At 37.0% G+C, this 21,339-nt stretch overlaps 1 long non-coding RNA gene across 1 annotated transcript in view; it reads left to right on the top strand.

Moving 5' to 3' along the window:
• The window catches only part of LOC116888575, a 37,241-nt gene extending 22,339 nt beyond the window's left edge, over positions 1 to 14,902 (top strand). The window contains exon 4 of the long non-coding RNA XR_004386325.1: positions 13,958 to 14,902. This is a non-coding gene — a long non-coding RNA (uncharacterized LOC116888575). The remainder of the gene's footprint in view (positions 1 to 13,957) is intronic.
• The last annotated feature ends 6,437 nt before the right edge of the window (positions 14,903 to 21,339 follow it).

Genomic DNA, 21,339 nt, shown 5'->3' with positions numbered 1-21,339 from the left:
TATCCCTGTTTAGTTTTCCTGGTAGGCAATAATTGGGAGACAAGGGAATGGGTAGAAACTTAGATCCACTATCTAGAATGCTATGTAGTTCAAGATAACTGGATGTGGAGATATACTACTTCAGATAAGATGAAAAGAAACATTTTCCTTCCTCTTACCTATCATAGTATGTAACAGAATAAAGTTTAGACAAATGTAAAAACATAATACAGGTTTAATATTTTTCCAATTTTACCTTTATTGAATTCTTTCTTATTATTTCATCTTTCACTTCCATGAGGTATTGAAATGTTTCCTCTTGTCTCCATTTTATAAAGTTGGTGCATCTTTAAGCAGTTGTTGGTCATAACGGCACCTCATTTGATGACACAGTTTTCCTTACTCTGGTAAGACTCTCAGTTTCTTTTATTCTGGACCCTCATCATTTCCAGCTCAGTACTGGAGGCAGGAATTATGACTCAGTGACAGAGCTGTTGTCTAGCATAGGCAAGACTCTGTGCTCCGTGACCAGCACTGAAAAAATCCAAAGCTGGACATTTGATCTATTATTATCAAAAAACCAACAAGGAACTAAAATTGTTTTGAAACTATTGCTATGTGGCATAACTGCTCTACCTAACTGCAGTACCAGTTAGAGGAGGAGTTTACTTTTTCCTTTGTTACCTTTTTTGACTGTTGTTTTATTGTTTGGAGTATATATGGTTGCTTGTACATGTGTGCTTATGTATGTGGGCACACATGTGCATGTGAGAGTGAGGAAGCTAGAATTCAACATTGAACTTCAATCATTTATATTTTCTGGTGTATAACTATAGGGTGTGTGTATGTATGTTTGTTTGTGTGTGTGTTATATGATGTATATGATATGTATGTATGAATGCATGTATACATGTTTGTGAATGTGGCTGTGCATGAACCTCACCACATATGTGGAGGTCAGAGTATAACTTGTATGCCATATCGACCTTCTGCTTTGAGATAGAATCTCTCATTCCTTATTGTGTATGTGTACGTGAACATTGAAGGATTCCCATTCTCCACCTCTTCCTTTTTGATAAAGTGCTGTGATTATAGATGATCCCACATGTATATAACATATAATGCGTGTACATCTATATATACACACACAATTATGTAGGCTTTGAGAATTTGAACTCAGGTCCTCGTGCTTGTGTGGCAAGCTCATCATACACAGAGCTATCTCCCCAGCCCTCTGCCTTACTTTCTGAGGTAATATCTCTCACTGAACCTAGAGCTCACCAGCTAGAAGCTCCAGTGATCTGCTTATTTCTACTTAATCAGAAATGGGATAACAGGTGCACTGCCATGCCTGGCTCTTTTTTCATTTAATTGATGTTTGAGATGTGGACTTGGGTCCTCATGCTTGTATGGCAAGCTCTTTACTGAGCCATCTCTCTAGCTCCACTCCTGGTTTTAAAAATATCAACCATTATTACCTTCACAGTTAGAAAAAAAAGTATCAGCCAGGCTGATTTGCCCATCTCCCTTTCTTCACTTTCTCTACCTCTGCTGCAGACCAAACCTAGAGTCTTGCCAATTCAAGCACTGTACCACCAAGGGACATGTGTCTGCAACTTGCCTTCTAGGTTGTGTCGATCATACGTTTGAACGGCCCCAGTTAGAGGAATGTTATAACATCATGCATGAAAGTGCAGTGAGGGATCCGATTGAAGAATTCCTGCAAACTCTGATACTAACAACAAGAGAACACAATGTTGCTCAATTTCTCTTTGAGTCATTTTTACATATATATATATGTATATATATATATGTATATATATATATACACACACATATGTGTGTGTGTGTGTGTGTGTAAAATTTAAAGGTCTACGTAAACTCTCAGGGAATGAGAATGTGATTTTATGATTTATTGAGTAAAATTTTTGAACTTTAGAGATGAGTAAAGGAGGCCAGGCCGCCATTCTTTGTAACTGGAAAGTATAAATGTGCCAGCTCTACTCTGCACCCTGCATTTCACCTTCTGGTAAAGGCTAGCACTGGGGCAAGGCTCAGGGTAAGGACATCTGTTTTACACATTACTTAGTAATTTAGAAAACTGACGAAAGCATGATGGTTTATTTATCTTAAGCCACATCAAAATGGCTGGGTAAAAGTAGCCAGGTCAGAAAGTTCCTGGCACAAAATGGGTGCAAAAAAACTGGAACTGATGCAAAAGTGCTGTCCTTTTTAGGGGGCTTTCTTAAATACCCCCAGTCAAAATGAATGGCTGTCCTTCTACTCTCATAGTCCCCCTTCTGTATTCTATTCCAACACTTATTTCATAACCAACTAAATTACTTGTATGGATTCTTATCTTGTGAATTCTTTGAGAACATGAGACATGCCTTTATCATGTTTGCTGGTGACTTAAGTGCCTTGTAGGAATTAATTCATTTATTTTTAAAACGTTTGATTTTTAAACATACATTTTATTTTTAATCATATTTAAAATATTTTCATATATATGTGTATATATATATATATGTATATCTCCAGATATTCTGGTGTTGGGGGCCTCCTGATGAAAATATGTAGTTTCTTCTCTCATTGAGCCTAATGAAAATTTAGTTATGTACTTTCCTGCTTTCACCTATTATTTTGACTTAAAATAGAAAAAAATTGTGCAGGAAAAGTGTCCATATCTTTCTTATTCTAAAGAACATAGCATTTTCCAATTTTAATCACTTCAAAAGAACTCATGATTATAGTAGTTTCTTCACAATTATTAAAGGTGATATTTTGGTGATAATATAGGTTGAGAAATTAAGGCCTTAAGTGTGACATTGTATCATGGCAATCTTAATTAGAAATTGTAATGCATCGTGGATAGAGGCAAGGTGAGAAACAGAGAAGAATGCATCCTAGAGAATTTAAAACGTTTCAGGGGATGTGGTGTCCATGTGAGCAGATGAAGAGAAAGTGGAGGTGTAAGAACATCTGCTTGAACTGGCTTTCCTACATTATGTCTTCTGTAATTAATTCAAAGAGAGTTGGAGACACCCATGGAATGACATGTATTCACTTTTGAACTAGAAGCAGACAGGCCAATAGTTATTCGCATTCTGGATTTAAGATTTAAGTGTAGTTTTTTAATATTTATATTTACCCTGTAGAAATTTTGGTCAAATTTTCTTGTTTGGTAGCCTTCTTCCTAAATAATCTTCAATGCACTGATCATGTTGAGATTTACTTATAAAGTGATTTGTTAAAGATATCAATTGATTGAAAAATTATTCTTGCATTGGAATTTAAAAACTGGAATATTTCAAAAATGTCAAAGACACAACCAAAAATTTCCACAGGCTATCATGAACTCATGATTTTTGTTAATGAATAGCAATTATTGGCAATTTTATTTTCTTACAAGAATTTTCTTTAACTTGGCACATTTAATAAACACAAGAAGGCCAGGTGTGGTGGCACATGCATGAAATCCCAGCACTTGTGAGACAGAGGCAAGAGAACTGGGCTACATCTCAAAAATACCCGTGTGTGTGTGTGTGTGTGTGTGTGTGTGTGTGTGTGTGTGTGTGTGTACAAGAAAAGTAATTTATCTCTAACTTCATTTGTCAAAATCTTTCCAGAACTCTGTGCCTTTCTGTCCTTAGCATCTTTTTTACTTATTCGTCTAATGGAATAAATTTAGTCTATTAAATCTTGACTGACTGAATAGATTGATTATCAATTGATAAAACTAAAGTAAAAGAATACTGAATTAATTAGTCATGAGGCAGAATTCAGCCATTATTAAGCTGAATTATATTGGAATAAAAGTCATCAATTGCACTAATTCACTGAATGGTTTTTAGACCAAAGTGACCTAAAAATATACTTGGACAAGAAAAAGTAGACTTAGATGCTTTTATCAGTAGAACAACTATTTGCTAGAGACAACTAAAATTAAAATTGGTTTATTTGATAACTAAATTAATAATTAGAAATAAATAAATTAGAAAGCACTTGCAAAATTGGACATTTTACATCTACTTTGAATAAATGAATTTTAAAGGAATAACAATGAAAAGTCCGAGAAGTTTGAAGCTTAAAAGGAGCCCCTTAGCCCCTGCTAGTCCTTACTCTATATGCAGGCCCATTGGTCTGGCGAATTCAGGGCTCATGCTTTACTTTTCTTTTGAGAGACTTCAGTTTTCCAAAGGCAACAACAGCAACTTTCTGTTGGGCACTGTCTCATTCCTGGAACCAGATGAAAAAGTTAAAATTAGTTATTGGGAATTGTGTGTGATCTACAGAAGCAACCAAAATAGCTCATTTCAAAAGTAACATCAGAAATAAATGTGTTAGGGGAGGGCAGAGAAAAAAAACACATGTACTAAAAATACACTTAGAATTCACTGCAAGTGTCATAAAGTCAATTTTAACAGACTGTTAGAAACCAAAACAATGTTCCTCTATCTGCTGTCAGTTGAGTGATTCTCATAGAGGTGAGGCAATCTGAGTTAAGCTAACAGAGTGACCTTTCATCTTCATGTCAGGTTTTTTAGACATAAAACTATTTAATGCACTCCTTTCTCTCCATTTTGAGGTTTGTCCATCCAGAAGTTAAAATAAGAGGCATTTTTTATCCGTTAAAATCACCCTTAACTCTTAACCTACATAAAGCTCTGCCTTTCACAGTCCCCTTTGTTTCAAGACCACACAACAATCTTCCACCTCTCGGAGTCTGTGGCTTTAAGATCAACAGGGACCACCGAGTCCCTGTACACTGAAAATTCATGTGTAAAAATTATTAATCTATTTGCTTTCTGAATGCCACTCACCCTACTCTTTCTTTTTCTTCAGTTCTGAGTTAAAAATCTTGATGGTCTCTTCTGAAGAGGTTTGGGAAACTCAGTACATAGTCATGGCTGAACTGGCATAAGGGGGGTGAGTTACTCTCATCTACAACTCTAAGACAATGAACTGAAAAGCACAGGACAGTCTTTGTTCATTCTCTGCTGCTATTGCTGGGTGAAGGAAGCTTTGACAATTGGTTTTCTTATCAAGCAAGAAAGCTCAGTAGGGATAAGGAAAGAGTTTTTGAGGAAACCTTCGTATCACACTCTCTCTCTCTCTCTCTCTCTCTCTCTCTCTCTCTCTCTCTCTCTGTGTGTGTGTGTGTGTGTGTGTGTGTGTGTGTGTGTGGTTTACATTGGGAACCATAAACCTGGTTACTAGAAAAAAGCAGTTTCAAAATTAATGAAAATATACTTAATCTCAAAGACCAGATGGCACACCTGGAGTGTTGGAATGCTCTCAAGCATTGACCATATATGTTACAGTTTGAGGCTGAGAATAATGTTTAGAGGCAATTCTCTCTCTGAGCATGCTATAGTTCAATTCTTAGGGTATGGGCAGCCATAAAGCTTGCACAGCTTATGTCTTTACTTTATGGATAACTTGACAGGCACAACCATAATCAAGTATCAGATAACTGTAAGCATTAGTTGGCATCGAAGAATCTATGATGTGCTAGGGTAATATTTTAATTACGTCATATGAATTTTCTCACTAACCTTCAATAAAGCCCAAAGAAATATCATTATTAATTCCATGTTACAGATGAAGAATGTGATAAAAACATAGTCCCTGATCAGATGACTGATCCAGGATTCAAATCCAAAGCAGACTGTCTCCACACACAGTCACCTCATATTAATTACCACTAAAACCACAAGTCTGCATTTACAAAATTATTTTTCCACACATTATTTGTACATAAGACTATTTGTATCAACTTAGCCCAGAATGTATAATAGCTTAGGAGTTATGTAATGCATAAAATACAGGTGATATTATTTTTCTAAATGAGGAGACATGTACACATATAAATCATGATGCAGGGTAGATAGGACTGTATACTAAGTTTCCTGACTCATGTAATTATTTGACAATTCTTGCAAGGTCTGTGAGGCAAAATTAAATGAAAGAGAATCTGAGGATAATTGAATGTGTAGTAATATTGTTCCAATGCCATTAGAAGATACTGCTAGATCTTTAGTAGGATTTGAGATAAAACCATTTTACTTGCTGGTACCACACAAATGAATGGGATGAATTTTTTACCATCAAGAAACTTGCAGTGTACATGGAGAATAAACTAGGGTTACAGTGGTATGACCCATACTACAGTGAGAATTGAGGCATGCAGAGAGCACATTATAAATGGTCTTGGGTATTATTCATAAAAGCTTCATGTGTTTATCCCCAAAACAATGCAGAACCATTTTCCTAATGCAGTAATCTTATTAAATCTGCAAGAAAAATTCACTCTAAGTAGAGCGAGCAGATTGGAGAAAAATGAGATTATATGCTTCCAACTTTGATCTTTTCCTGGTTTTTATTACATAACCAACAACTCTCTTATTTATTAGTATCTTTATCTATCCAAATATATTGATATGTCTATTATCTTTGCTCAATGTAATAAATAAAATAACTACCTTCAATGACCTCAAAGCCCAGCTGCAGAAACATTTATTGCAAACATATAGCTAGATAGCAATATAGCCACAAGTATGTTTTTCTTGTCCTATATGCAATCATAAAGAAACTAATGTGCCAAGTCTACCCTTTGGAATGTAGCCCCTCCTAGAGAACACACACGTGTGTCTTTTTGCCTATATTCTAGAACAAAGTGCAAATAGACAGTAAGAGCTCAGTAGAAAGGTTTTGTTGTAGTTCAGTGTCTAGTATTTCCACTGACCATAAGCCCCGTAGTGGCAGCTCAGAGCTTAGATCTGTTCCCACTTCGTTCTTATTTCAGATAACCTTTTGACCTCTTGGTAAATTAACTGTGTGAAATTGTGTTAAAATATTTTTATGGCTCATTCTTTTCTTCTTAACATAATATAGAGAGTGGTTGGAAATTTTCAGTCACACATTGAGTAAGACCTGATTTCAGATGCCCAGATCTGTGACCTTATTCCTCTGGCTTTGAAAGCCTTGTTAGATAGGTTTCATGCTACATAAATTGAAAATCCTTAGGAGTTTTAAAGGATGGTAAGAATCAAGTTCATCTATTTTCCAATATCAAGTTGATATTCAGTAGAGGAATTTCAGCTAGACACAGAGAGAACTGAACTTACTGTCTTCGACTTAGTAATAGCCCTTTGGGAAGGCTTTGGAGGACTCCTCAAAGAAATCTGCTCAAAATCTGCCCTGGAAACCTTTCATTCGTGCTCGGTACTGGAAAAGACCTTTGGTTATGGACAACTGCTTTCATTTTGTCCTGGTTCAAAGGCGTTCACCACAGTCCTGCAACTTGTGACTCCAACTTCCCTTTCATTTGTAGCCAAATGGTAGTTGTTGACCTCAAGCAGTTTTCCAAACCTTTCAATACAAAGGCTGTATCATATCCTGAGTTTCCATGCAAAAGGATAAAGATGGTTAAAACTCAGGGGTGTACATTTAATGAAAACCAATATTTTTAACTTAAAGAATTATCATTGCATAGCCCTTTGTTATCAGGGGAGCCTCTAGTGTTCATATTGTCATTGGTGTTTTCTGAGTTGCTGTATGCTCTGTTAGGGGAGAAGTAGTTCCCACCTCTCATGCATAATTACATAAGGGAACTTAGTAGGTGACTTGAGAAGGAGGGAAGAAAGATAGATGTTGAGATAGGGGCAAGGGAGGGAGGAGGAGGGAAGGGAAGGGAGAAAGGAGGGAGGGAGAGATGAGAGATTTTTCTATAACTCAATAGAAAGTTAAGGAATTCTGAAGTCTAGCAGGAATGTTGAAATTAGGTTATAGTAAGCAAACAACAAAATCTTGTTGCCATTATACAAACTATTCCTAAATCCTGTCTTGCTGTTTGACCAAAAAAATTGCTTCTGATAGTCATTCCAGTTCCAGGTGACTGACCCTAAACTCCAAGAGTAGGAGGGGAGGGAGATGAAGCAAGAAGTTGTTTTTGACAGCAGTTCAAGCCTGATTCAAGATGTCTTCATCTCTGCCCAGCTGTCAAAAGCAGAAGATTCATTTCATTGGACTATATTTGATTGTAGATCTGAAGTGGCAAGATGTCTGGGAGCTGGCACGAGAGGGCGATCTCAGAGGTGCATCACCCAAGTTATTTTACAAGCACAGCACAGTATTTGTCATGTGTTGTAAATAGTCATTTTCAAGTTCTAAGTTGAGACTACTAAGGATATTAAGCAAAAGTAATATTATAAGATTTGAATGATTTCCTAACTCAGAGAAATAGTTGATATTTTTAATTTGATTTGAAAGTACATTACCCAATTTCCTTCATGGTATGTCAAAATTACTACAGTGATATGCACAACCATTTCATACATTTTAGAGTACTAACCAAACAGTCATTTTGCAGTGCAGAATCTATGACAACTTGAGTTTTGTCTAGAGGCTTCTGCCGACTCAACATTTCGGGGCATAAGACTCAGTAATTTATTTAATCATAGGAAGCCTATAATAGCTGACATTTGCAGCTCAGAAAATCCAAGAACATTGGAAAGCTGAGATGAAATTTCAAAGGAAGACTATATAGTGGGGAATTTTGCTAGGAAGCAAAAATCCTGTTGTTTAGTGTGTAGATAAGTGTATAATTATTTACATATCTACTTTATATGATACTAAAGCATGTTCTTAAGATCTTTAGATCACAGATATTCAGAATTGGTAGAACTTTTAATAGTTAAGTATCAAGGCTATTTACTTTCTTAACCCCATGTTTGATTTACAATTGTAACTTCCTTTCATGATAGTAATCTAGGGTCACAAAAGTCTTTCTTTCTTTCTTTCTTTCTCTCTTTCTCTCTTTCTCTCTTTCTTTCTTTCTTTCCTTCTTTCAGAAAGCATAGTTTTGTTTAAATAATATGGTTTAGAATTAGATAGACATGAATTTATGTCTAGGATCCACACTTCACTGGATAATATGAAAGGTGCTTTCTCTTAGTTTGGACTTCAGTTAGCAAATTCTTTCATACATGTGCCTTTAAATGGGTTCAAAGAATGATTCAAGATATTATAACAATCTTCTTTTAAAAAGATGTTATTTTATACTTATGGAGAATGTTTCTTGAATGCTTCTCATGTTTACACTTTAGGATAAAGTAGGTTGGGAAATAATGTACACTGGATATTTCACTCCAGACTATGTTCCCTTTTAATAAACAGCAATCAAGATCATTCCATGTTTAATTTCCATAGTTACTGTGCTATGAGCCTAGTAATCAATATTTTAATTTTTATAGTACACGTAATACTTCAACTGAAAAACCTGGATTTAAAATTAAGACCTAGTACTGAGTACTGGCAGAGAAGCATTATTTAACTGTGTTTAAAAAAAAACAAAAACCCTTAGCTATTGTTTGTTATTGACTTGATATCTTCCAAGCTGAGTATACTCCTTTCATAACCATACTTAATCAGTTCTATAGTGTGCCAGTGTCTTCAAAGATCTCAAGTCATGAGGCTGTCCCAGTTATGGCTGTTTTTTAACAGTAGAAAGAGCATCATCTTATTCTGTTTCTGCAGCTTTGCTCATGCTGTGCCCAAAACTTGGAATGCCATTTCATTCTCCTCTGATTCAACGTAAATCCCATCCATTCTTCAGGGTAATATTCAGTTTCAGCTTCCATCATGAAGCCTTTCTTGGTCGTTCCAAAACATGATGCTCTTTCCAAACACATGGAATTGATCATACACATAATAACATTTACCCCACTCATTATGAAAATCCTTTTAAAGAAATTTCCCATGTGTGGAATACCTACTATGTGCCAAATTCTATAGGGAACACAAAAATTGAATGGCGTCTTGAAATGTATACATGGACAGAGCTAATTATTTGGGCTTAAAACAAAGTCACATTAATGGATTAGCATGAATCTGTCACTGGCTTCTATCAATAGGTACACACTTATGAGAAGCATGGGCAATTTTGATCTGACATGAAAGGGAGACATATTTGTAAGGGAGCTTGAAACAAAGCTGGAGAGACTTGATGATGTCCTAAGTCTAAAGATTCCAATAACAAGGAAAAGGCTCTACAGGGGGAAATAATTGTATATAGAAAAAAAGGCAAGAGAGATGTCTGGTATTTGTGCTCATATAGAATGAGCTTGTAGGTCATCATTCTCATCCACATAGCCAGAAAAAAATTAAAAAATCAATTCTTCTTACATGTACCAGAGAACTGAAGTCCCAGAGAAAGTACATTCCTCTAGTTGGACAGATGGGCAGATACAGACAACCTTGGCTCATAAGACCAGAAATCTAGGAGCAAAATATCACCATTAGAGCCAGTTGTGGGCTAGGAAAACAAACTTGAGTTGATAAATTGCTAGAGGCTCAGAATAGACAAGCGTGAGAATTAAAAACTCCAACAGAGGCAGTTTTATTTGTATGAGTTTTAGCCACAGGATCTGTTCGAGGTTCTGCAGTAAAGATAGGAAAAAAATCCCCTTGTTTTTTTCCCCACAAGGAGTGGGCAAGATTAACCATTTGGAAATATACTCAGAGCATTCTACTGTACTTATGGCCTATAGTCCAGGGAAGCTGTTCCGTCAGAGCATGACTGAATGAGGTTTTATGGGTGCCCAGCTGACTTTGGAAGAGATAAATACTCAGCTCCAATCCCCTTTTATCCTTCCTGTGTCATTGAAACAGGGGGGTGGGGGGAAATCAACCTGAGGAGCACTTATGAAGGCGATACAGGCTGACAAAAAGATTGAGACCATGTTATAGGACGGCAGCATACGTCTCACTACATCAGCAAGAATTCTGAGTAACAGGAGACAATTGGGAAATATCTAGAGAAACCTGGAGGTTATGTATCACTGGTAGACCTTTCTTACAAGAGGGGTTGAAAAACATTCTTCAGAAATAGATGAAATAATGTAGTAAAACATATGGATCTCTGTGAAGAAAGGAAGATTATTATAGGGTGAGTATATAGAGGTAATTTTTTCATTTTTTATTTCCTCAAATATATGGTTTTTTAAAATTTATTCTTCCTCCATATACTTAAACATTCCCAAAAGTTCATTCTTAATTATCATTTTTCTACTAGGTGTACATCAACATTATAATTGGTGATTATCGTATAGATAGGCAAAAAGAATGACATCAGTATTAGAAGGAATGAGAGGAATAATTTGAGAATCTTGTTATGATTGTAATACTTGTGAAGTGGTGCAGTGTTAATTGAAAATGGAGTCTGATCAGTTAGGAATGTATGTTATAACATCAGTGGCAAACACTAAAATATAAGACTGGCATTTAGTTAGTGAAAACCCCTGGGTTCTCTCTCCAGCAATAAGAAAAAAGTATAGCTTACATGTTAAAAAATGAAATGAAATCATATATTATATACTGTAGGCATAAATGGAGTAGAAGAAAAATGAGACCAAGAGCAAGGAAACGCATAGAATGGAGAAATAGTAAGAAGCGTGGTAGATACTCATTCAACTTTACCAGCAGGGGTTTCAACATCAATAGGTCTAAGCACTCCCAATTAAAAGTCAGCTGGGGCTGGAGAGATGCTCAGTGCTTAAAATGCATGTGCTGCTCTTGGAGTAGACCTATGTTCAGTTCCTCATACCAACATTAGTCAGCTTATAACTGCCTGTAACTGCACTTCCAGGAATGTTCAACTCCTCTGGACTACACAGGCTTCTGTACTTGTGTGCACATATCCACACAAATACATACTACTTAAAAATAAAAGAAAATCTTTAAAAGTCAGATTGTCATTGTAGTTCAAAAAACAAGATTAAAAAATAAGCACTTCTGTAATTATATTTCAAGTTTATTATTTCTTGATAGATTCAGTAGGCAAAAAAAATGTGCAAAAATATCGTAGAACTAAAAAGGACCACCAATCAACTAGATCTTGCTAACATGTATATGATACATCAACAACAGAGTATGTTTCAATTTATAGATATCAAAGAATACCACATGGTTCACTTTCAGGATATAAAGGGAATTATATTAAGTTTTAAAGAATAGAAACCATACAATGTATGCTTTCAGACAGTAATATGATTAAAATAGAGATGAACAACAAAATGATAATTGAAAAATATCCACAAATATTTGGACAGTAAAGAACACAATTCTAAATAACATGTAGGTCAAATATTAGGTTTTCAGAAGAAAGAAAAATACTTTGCATTAGATGAAAATGTAAACTTATATCGGGGCTTGTGGGATTCAGCCAATGCTGAATTTGTAGACACATTTATAGTACTAAATGCTAAATAGTATTTAAAAACATTTTTAAATCTATAATTTAGAAAACGTTTTAAAATCTATAGCTTAAGTTTCTTCCATAGGAAACTATTCAAAGAGTAAATGATATCCAAAGAAATAAAAATAAATAGATAATAAAAATTAGAGAAATAAATGAAATTTAAAAACTGGAAATAAATGGACAAAATTAAATGAAATTGAATAGTATTTCTTAGAAAAGATTAATAAAATTGATAATCGGGGTTGGGGATTTAGCTCAGTGGTAGAGCGCTTGCCTAGGAAGTGCAAGGCCCTGGGTTCAGTCCCCAGCTCTGAAAAAAAGAACAAAAAAAAAAATAAATAAATAAATAAAATAAAATGGATAATCATGCAGCCAGATCAGATAACAAAAAATGGTACATATATACAATGGAATATTATCCAGCAACAAAGAATAATGAAATCACATCATTTTCAGGAAAATGAATAGAACTGGCAATTATATTAAGTGTGGTCATCCAAGTTTATAAAGACAAATATCATATTTTCTCTGAGATACAAAGTATAGATTTTAAAGCAAAGACAGAAAGTAGAAAGGGAACTACATGGGAAGAGGAGGAGGAATAGCAGGAGATGGGGGATGGTTGGATATGAGAAGACAACAGGGGATGAAAAAGAAGGATTTAAGTATGTTATTGACGTGTACAAAGATGTTATAATGAATATTACTTTGTGCAATTAATATATATTCATAGAAAGTTCAGATAAAAATATGAAAGAAAATCCTCAAATGACTGAAATATGAAATTAAGAAAGGGGCAAAGCTATGGGTTTCATGGATAGTAAAAGGATAGTAAGGAAATACTATAACCACAAATATGATAACCTCGATGAAATGGACCATTCCCCAAATGACAATCTACCAAACCCTTTAATACCTAGTTTAACTAAAATTTTAATTCAAAAAAGACAAATAAATCAAATTCAAAAATATCAAAACTCAAAGGGAATTGATTATTTTTATAGGCCTCTATCTACTCAGAAAATTAGTTTGATAATTATCTCCCCAAAAGTATTAAATCAAGGTGAATTGATGGGTCAATTTATCCAAATTTCCCATAGAAGAACCTATACCAATTCTGTAAAGGTCATCTAAGAAAGGAAAAAAAAAGCAGAAAGATGTGTTTTGATTCATTTCATAATTCAGTGTTAGGCGTGCCAGAAAGAAGGCAGGGCCATTACTTAATAGTGCCAAGTTCTGGTCTTGACCTCAGCTACTTTCCCGTATATGCAAATCACTAACTCTCTTTCAGCTTCAGTTCTTATTGGTAAAGTTCAGGTAATAAGCTAGACATGGAGGCACACATCTGTGATCCAAGGACTCAGAAGGTAGAGGGAGGAAAGTCAGAATTCCAAGGCCAATAGGCTACATGATACCTTGTCTCCATAAAAAGTATATTTGATGAAAATGCTATGAATTGGATTGTGCCCTCCTCCAAATTCATAGTTTGATGCTCTAACCTTGATGTGTCTGTATTTGGAAATAGAGGTTTTTAGGGAGGTAATTAAGGTTAAATGAGATCATATTAGTGGAACGCTAATTTATTAGAACTGCTATCTTTATAAGAAGAGAAGAGACATCAGATCTCTCTCTCCCCCTCTTTCCCTTTCCCTCTCTCCTCCCCCCCTCTCCCTCTGTCCCTTTTTCTCCTCCCCTCCTCTCTCTGCATGAATACAGAGGAAAGGACATTTGAGGACACAGTGAGAAGACGATGGTTATCCACAAGCCAGAAAAAGAAGCCTCACCAGAAACCAATCCTGACACCCTGAGTTTGGGTTTTCAGCCCCTACAACTGTGAGACAATGAATGTCTTCTTTACAGCACGGTCTATGATATCTTGTGATAGACCAAGGAGACTAATCTAACTATTCTTTAATATTGGGAACATTACTTAGAAGCAAATGATCTTCAAAAATGGTAAAGTTACTGGTGTTTGCTATTCTCATTCTTCCTTTTCCACCGTTGAGCCGTTGAAAACAATGATAGGTAACTTACACTGCATTCCTGGCACTCATTTCTCTTTAGCTTTCAGTATTTGATTTCCGACACTATGGTTAAGGTCTGACAAACATTCTCTTGATAATACACTACAGAGCGTTAGAGACAGTCCCAAATTTCCAGCCAAAGAGAATATGCTAAGCTTGGATGGTGTCAATGGAGCACTCTGACCTGTGAAGCATCATTAGTTTGAAGGCTTTCTTTGTGATACTCTTTAGATCTCAGTTTGGAACTGAGTTACAGACTAGATCATATCTCTTCATTCTCTCCATTTGATCTTTCTTTCCTCATTAATTTCAAAGTATGCAAGCTATATGCTTTCTAGTATTTTTTTCCCTTCACAGCCATTATCTAGGCACCAAAAACAGAGATGGAAAGAGACAGGTTTAATCCAAAGCACCAGTTTCCATTACCTTAAGCTGCCTCAATGATTTTTCTGCTGGGATGAAATTCCTTACACTTGGTCTCAGGCCCAAGGTATATGCAATACGTCAATGAAATTGCTTGCGACACATTGACGGGAGTGCCTGGGAACCATGAGTTTCTTAACTATTTAAAAAAAAGAGACTCAGAACTTCTTGTAAAGGCACCAAATACAGAGTTTTCACTTGCCATGAAGATCTACCCTGATGTTGAAAGTGTTTTGTTCTGTGACAGACAAAAAGATACATACTCATAGCCTATGTCAAAATGTGTATTCCATAAGCTTCATGCAAAACCCTTCACATTATGGTGCTAGCCTCCCCTCTCCTCTATCTCCTGTCACACTGCCGACTTCCAGTTGACTTCTGTATTGTTTCTTTTGCAGTGTAGTTCTCTTGACCACATATAGGTCCTTGGGGCTACTACAGGGCCTTCTTCCACACATGCCAAAGCTCTTTTTTGGGCTCAGGGGGAACTTTAAAGTGTCGTCATGTACTAAAAGGCACTAGAGAAGCTTTGTTTCTCATAGCTTAAACCCACATGAGGAATTCCATTTAAGACAGCCTCATAGAAGGAATAAGGACCAGGGAGAAACCTTCTGCCACATGCAGTATTAAGTCCTGTGTTCTAGCTCTCTTACGTTGGGTTTGTGCAATTACCTTTTTTGGATCATTACACAGATATGACTTTTCTACTTCACCATAGGGAAGAGTTTAGCAAACTCAAGGATTGAAATACAAGCAGCAATGAATTTTCTCTCAGCAGTGAATGTTTGTCCCTGAGCAAGATGTTTGGCTTTCATAAAAAGAAACCCAGAAAGCTGTGGAAAATGCTGATGTCCAGCACACACATATGCAAAGGTCTCTCTCACCTTTCATCATCTGGGAATAATAGCTGCTCAAGTTCTACCTATTTCCCTTGATGTCCCAGTTGACAGGAAGATCCTTGGTGTAAAAGAGATATGGATATCTTGGCAGAGACAAGAGAAAGGTGTTAAAGAATGTGGGCCAAGGGGTTCGGCATATCAAGGGGATGTGAGACCATTGCTATTTTGACTTTGGCTCTTTAGTACTGTGCCCTATTGATAGCTGGGCCTGGGTCTCCAGGGGTCTCCAAAGTAAAGGATAGGATGAGATACATGATGAAGGGGAAGGAAGGCTGCTTCCCAAATGGAGGTTTGGTGTTTGGAGGTGGGATGTTTGTAAGGTCAAGATAATATCCCTAGATTCTAGTCCTAGATCTGCTCTTGACTTTAATGTATTACCTTGGGTAAGACATTTCTAGGTTTTGGATCTCAGTTTCTTTATATCATCTTAAAAAATGGGCTGGAGGCCAGATGTGTCTGTCCACATCCATAATCACAACGCTTGGTAGGCAGAGGCAGGTGTTAGTTGAAGATAGTCTATATAGTGAGTTTCAGGCCAGTCAGGAATATACAGTGAGACCTTGTCTCAAAATAAAAAATAAAGAATGGTTTGAGGCAGCGAATGTAACCCAATTGGTAGAGTGCTTACCTACCATGCCCAGTGCTCTGGGTCCTAACCCCAATGCTACATAAACAAGGCATGGTAGTACATGCCTGTCTGTAATCCCAGCTCTTAGGTGGTAATGGCAAGAGAATCAGAGGTTCAAGGTTCAGCTACACTTTAAGTTTGGGAACATCCTAGGATATACGAGACTTTGTCTTAAAAACAAAGAAAAAGTTCAGTTTATCTTTGAGGTACCTTCTCGCACTGACCTTCAGTATTTTTTGGACCCTCAAATTGTCTAGGGGAGGAGCAAATGGCAAGACCATTAAATTTAGACTGGTAGTTATAGACTATGAAAAGAATAAAAGAAAAACATTTAAAGTACAAAACCACCAGGTATATCATGTTATTGGAATTCTACTGTGTGTATTGCCCACTATAAGTATTGTGTGCTCTTGTTCCTAGGGAACAATTGAAGTGTCTTGGGAAACACCATTTTCATTCTTTCAGTTATATCTCCTAAATTGCTCATTCAACCAGAAAGGGCTTCACCAAGTTTTTCAAGAGGAACAAGTGTCAAATTTTTGTTTTCGAAAATATGGTCACCATAACTCTGTAGCACTCTCCTGATCTCCCTTTCTAGGTTTTTCTCATATGTGGCTAGTTTTCTGTCTGTGTAATAAATATCCAAGGAAATGGAAACTGATTAATATAATCTGTTGGGATCATTTATTATTCCCATCTGACATGTGTTTGGGAATATAAAAGTCATTCTTCAAGATAGGTATTACATGTATTGTGATTGCAATGGATGAAGAGCCCAGTTAGGTTGCTCTGCTGTAACATTCTGGAGATAGAGGGCAGAAGGAACTGGGAAGCAGGAAAAATTGACAGTGACCTAGCCCTGACCTCTCTCCCAGGTCAGAGAACAATTTTAAAATGTATATTCTCATGCTCAGTCTGGCACCCGAAACATATTCCTCTTCTCCCCAAGACCTGCTCTTTTTCTGAATTCACTGCTTATGCTAATGGCTTTACTGTTTTTCTCTTATCAATCACTACCAATGATAAAAGTAGCACTTACATTTTTCTCCTTTACCCTAATAAATCTAGTGGGTTGCTAACTTGTGATACCGGTCCTTCACCCATATTGCACTACTCCACCTTTTATTAGGCCTTCACTGACTTCTCATTGCAAATGTTGTGATTAACCCTTACCTGGTTAATTTTCTCCAAGCCTTATTTACTCCAGTCAATCAAAACACAGAATCACACATAACCACTAGCGTTCTTTTCTCCCAGTTGCTAGGCTAAGTGTATAGAGAGGTGATGTTAGTTTTCAGCGGTACACATGCATCTTACTTTGAAGGAAGGGAAGAAGGGGTTGTTTCTCAAGAATATATGGAAGAAATTTCGGGAGTCCCTACTGAGTTAAGGAAATACTGTACCTATGAACTTGAATGTTCAAGCAGGTCTGACACCTGAGTTCTCCCATGCCCGTGGCAGACTGGTACTCTTCATTTCTTTCTGTGAACACTTGAAATTGCTAAGTGCTTTCTTGTTGCTTTTTACCCCGGAGCCTCATTTGATCTTTCTCACAGATGTTGGGGATTCAGGGATTCCCCATAGGTTTGAGTGTCTCCTTCCTCATTACTGGCCCTTGGCCTCTTCCCACAGCTGTTTCCATCACTCACATGGACTTGGCCACGTGGCAGCTTTGTGGATGGGCTCTTCAGCCATCTCCCACAAACCCGGGCCAAGAGGTGACATTCAATCTATCCTCAGTGTGTACCTCCATCCTGCCAAAGCTGTAAAACTGTCTGGGATTATAGTCCCTTCCAGTTATGTGCACGAGGAGGCACTTTCCAAAGGCATTGATCAATTCCCTCATGATCTCATGGCACAGCAGGTAGAGCTCATGTGGTTTGCAGTAGGAAAGCCAGACCATAGCAACTAGCCTAGTGCTTCAGGCTCAGAGCCCCTGAAACTCAAGTCACAGGACTCGCGAAGTCCACTGGGTGTTTTGGAACCCATCCCAAACACAATTAAATATTCAGGCAAAGGGAGAAAGAATGCTTAGAGTACAAATGGCCTAGCTCAATGGGGGTTATGGGGTGACCTATCTAACTGGCGTTCCTCCCCCAGTCACCACAGCTTTGCCATCTTCTCAGTGGGCCTGCTAGAGTCAGGCTTGTCTGTGTCCAGGGGCAGCTCTAGTGGGCTTGCCCAGTATCCCAGGCATGTGCAACACTTCCACCTAACTCAAACCACATGCAGAAGATCATGTCATAGTTGGCGCATAACCAATCGAGAAAGGCATCAGAGGGTGTCCAGACCTCAGCTTGTTTGAACAAATGTTCAAAAACATTTTGAAGGGATATTCCAGAAAACATACTCCACCCTCAAGGTCTTAAAAACAGATGTTCAGGTCGGACTGGGCTGCTTTGCTACTATTATCAACACAATAAGGCAGGACCAAATCGCTTTAAGGGTGGAAAGAGGGTGTATGTTTAGCTTTCTTTCGCATCTTTATTGTCAGCCATGGAAGGATGTGTCAGAAGGCAGAACATAATACTGAGAGGCGACATGCTATTGTGATTCAATCTCTGGCACAAAAGTAAGGCAGGCAAAGGCTTTGACCCCTGACTGGCTTGGTGTGTTAACCTATCAAAGTATCACTTTGTTAAACTACAAAGCTAATGGCAACAGTGCTAATGCTATAGTTTTGTCAGGTGAATTCAAAAATTGCATTTAAAGAGAGTGTATACCATGTATTAAGCACTCAGCAATACAACATGGTTATCAGCACTGTCACCAGCAGAGCTTTGATACTATTAGCATGGGTGCCCCTGTTATCACTAGGACAGGAAGCAGGATTTATTGCCAAGTTACATGGGGAGCCGCAGAGGGCCTCAGCTTTGTTTTTTTTTCTAGCTTACGGAGAAGGTAAGCATGCCGAGAAAGAAGATTGCAGGACTATAATTCTGGATTGAAAAGGAAAGAATGAGAGCAGTGTAGAGCTCTTATAGTTTGTTTTCCTCATCTCAGACCAAAGCTCTACCATCCTTCATTAGTTTCCTGTATAACCTAGCTCAAACCACTTTAGATAATGGTGTTTCACTGGTTCCCCTTGAAAGTAAAACCCTGGGGCACTTGTTTCCAGGCAAGCTGACATGTATTAGAGGATAGTCTGTGAATGGAATGTGTAAGAGCAACTGGTCCAAAACAGGCAAAGCACTAACTTCTTTTAACACTTCTCAGCTCACCAGCTCACAATCTACATGTATGCTATAAGCACCACCAGAATCTTTTTTAGCTACTGGCAAACAGTGATATCCTGGGCTCACTGCTAGAAGGTAAATTTTCTACATAATCATCACCCTTGTGTTTCACTGTTCCACTAACACTTCCTGTGTCATGATATCTATTTTCTTATGTGGGAGGTATGACCCCAGGGACTTGTATATGCTATCCAAGTACTCTATTACTCAGCAACATCCCAAGATAGATCTGTAATAACTCTTTAATGAAGTTTATCCATCTATTCATACATGCATCACCACCCTCCCTCTACATCCATTCATTTACTATTCAACAGATGTTTGTTGAGCAATGACAACATCCAAAACATGGCTATAAGTGCTAGGAATAAGGCAGTGAACTGCTGTCATGAAGCTTCCAGTCTAGCTGCCTAGTCTGGCCAAGATAAACGTATCATGGAAGTTTACTGGCAAAGTTTAGACTAGATTTTTTTTTGTTAAAATATTGGTTGTTACTTTTTAAAAAAAGATATGTCTTTTAGGGTGTTTTGGCAGAGAGTGGCACGTTCTGTGTGTGTCCAGCCTGGAGGTGGGTTCTTAGGGGTGGCTCTGTAATGTGAAGTGCATTTTTGATTTCTATGATGAACCTGGTTGATTCAAATTGTATAGTTACTATGCTGTATAGCTAAGTTTTAAAATGTGATAAGAAAACAATGTGATTTTGTTACTGTCTCACTCATAAACTGGCTCAGAAGGCAGTTCTCAAAGCAGCATTTCAAAACCATTCTGAACAATGGCAACATCAGAATACCTTCTCAAGGGGACTGCTTCAGACAGTGCAGTACATATCTTGAGTGTACAAATCCTAATCTATTTAAAAATAAATATTACTAGTAAGTAGGTAATTTGTTCAAAAGCAGTGAAAAGAAAGAAATGTAGACCTACATATTTTAATTCATTTTTGAAATACTTAATGCATTATGTGTTTGGATGTGTGATTGCTATAAAATTAATTCACTTTAAAATAATGAAAGGAGTTTTTCTTGGCACTTTTTTCAGTCAGTTCTTGCATAGTCTTCTGCATGTGAGTCTTCAAAGTGAACAGCCCAGTTACTTAGCTATTGTCTATGATTTTTTATATAAAAATCTTCCCTTTACGTAGCAGGCCTGCAGAAATGCTGCCTTCTGCTTTGAAGCCAGTGTATGATCAAATTCAAGCTAACTTGTATTTTTGTTGCAGCGAAATGTTAAATCAGGAATTGTAAACAATTCCTAGGCAATGTGTATAATGTTGGTAAGTCATTCCTAGAAATTGTTCACAATGCCTGTAACATATATGCAGCTAGCAAGATTCCTGAAATACATAGGAAGCCTTCAAGAAGCTAACTGTGCATTCCTAGAACATCTCTGGATCATGACATTTTTTTTTGTAATCAATTTCTACTTATGTATATGTTAATGTGTCTAGGTGTTAATAATTCTGGTAATAGTAGTACTACTTGATTTTCATAGCTCCCAAGGGTTTCAGCATTATTTGCCAGTACTTTGGTGATTAAAAAAAACAATTAGAAGCAAAGGCAATTACTTTTCAGGTGAGCCAAAGCCTTGTCTAAACTTTCTTGCTTCTTTACAAAAGCTTTAGCCAAAGCTTCATTTGCCTTTCTCCTGTAGCTCACTTCCAACCAAATTTCCTATTATCTAATTCCTAAGTCATGCCAAAGAACAATAATTTCTATCAACTACTTCCTCAAGTATGATGTTTTTTTCCGTTCACTTATCTGCTAATGGACGGATAGTCACATAATGTCATTATTTAATATATGTACTTGATTCCTATTTGTAGTTATCTATTTTCATTTATGATTTTGAAATGATATGACTACTGGTTTATATTAGCATTTCTGTGGGT

The sequence above is a fragment of the Rattus rattus genome, chromosome X (genome assembly GCF_011064425.1).
Source record: "Rattus rattus isolate New Zealand chromosome X, Rrattus_CSIRO_v1, whole genome shotgun sequence".
In the NCBI taxonomy this organism is placed as follows: Eukaryota; Metazoa; Chordata; class Mammalia; order Rodentia; family Muridae; genus Rattus; species Rattus rattus.
The sequence above is the reverse complement of the archived record's forward strand: the minus strand, read 5'-3'. Positions and strand labels throughout refer to the sequence as shown.